The sequence below is a fragment of the Morone saxatilis genome, unplaced genomic scaffold (genome assembly GCF_004916995.1).
Source record: "Morone saxatilis isolate NCDOM2014 unplaced genomic scaffold, NCSU_SB_2.0 Contig12, whole genome shotgun sequence".
Lineage (NCBI taxonomy): Eukaryota > Metazoa > Chordata > Actinopteri > Moronidae > Morone > Morone saxatilis.
In genome coordinates, this window is record NW_023339674.1 from 5729172 (window position 1) to 5730341 (window position 1170).

The 1170-nt window shown below is 38.7% G+C and overlaps 1 protein-coding gene across 1 annotated transcript in view; it reads right to left on the reverse strand.

Moving 5' to 3' along the window:
* Window positions 1-1170, reverse strand: part of syde2 (synapse defective 1, Rho GTPase, homolog 2 (C. elegans)) — a gene marked incomplete in the record, with an annotated part of 47025 nt that overhangs the window by 16170 nt on the left and 29685 nt on the right.

The following is a 1170-nucleotide window of genomic DNA, read 5'->3' on the forward strand; positions in this document are numbered from 1 at the left end:
GGGACAATTACTCAATCCAATGACACGGCTGTTTTTGTAAGATGTGCTGCAACTCATTGTTTCCATTTTTAATTTCACAGCGACAGAGCGGAAAGAAGCTGCAACTCACAGGGATCTGAGTGGCATTTAAATTACTGGCTTTAAATAATAAGACAGAAAATTTGCAGCACTGCTTGCGGGACAATAAAACAACTTCCTCATTTACCCTACCATCATAACCAGACTGAGGTCTTTATGTTTGTAAAAACAAAGTCCTCTATCTTGACTAAAATGTGACCTAGAAGGGACAGCGCAGAGCATGTCTCAACCACAAACCTTAAGGAGAAAGAATGACCTGAATGTACAGCACGGTCTGATTGTGTGTGTGTGTGTGTGGGCCCTTCCCTCAGGCACCAGTATGTACTGTTAGTTGACTGCTGGAATGCTTTTACTACAAACAGCAGACTCACACACACTCTTAGACGTACACATGTGCTGACCTATCTGCAGGGGACACACCAGTCCAGACACGTTTACTGGGGCAGGGACTGGATCAATAGTGAATCCAGACTCCATTTGAGTAATGTCATGTTTGTTTTTTTTATTAATGTAGTTGTCCTACAAAGCCTCTCTTAATTAAGTAACTCTTCCTCCACTTCTTCTCAAATCCTACAGCTTACCCTGATTTGAGTTCATTCTGCTCCCTCATGTTTCTATTCTGTTTTAATCTATTTATTGTCTTTAATCTTCTATGAAGCTGTCTGTAGCTTTTGCCTAAAAGTTGATATAATCCAATATAATACATATTTTGACGTATAATTCATAAACGTTTGCTGCTTTTCTTTACTTTTGTGATAGGGAAGGGTTTGAATTGAGTTTTTCAGAATAAAAGAAGCAATTTCTAGATGTTAATTTGGGCTCTGGCAAATTGAGACAGCACCTACTTCTGGCATTTTACGGACGAAAAGATGAATCCAAAAAATAATGGATAGAATAATTTATAATCGAAAAAAAATGTTGTAGCCCTAATTAAGACCCATAGATTTGATCTGGGATCAACTCTTCTGCCTGTTTCATGGGAAACCTGCATGTACCTAATGTTTTGTATATTCAGTGTATTATGTGATATTCTAATGGAGTTTGGGTAAGAGGGTACTTTGCAGGCAAACAGAGTATCCTGAGACCAGAGGG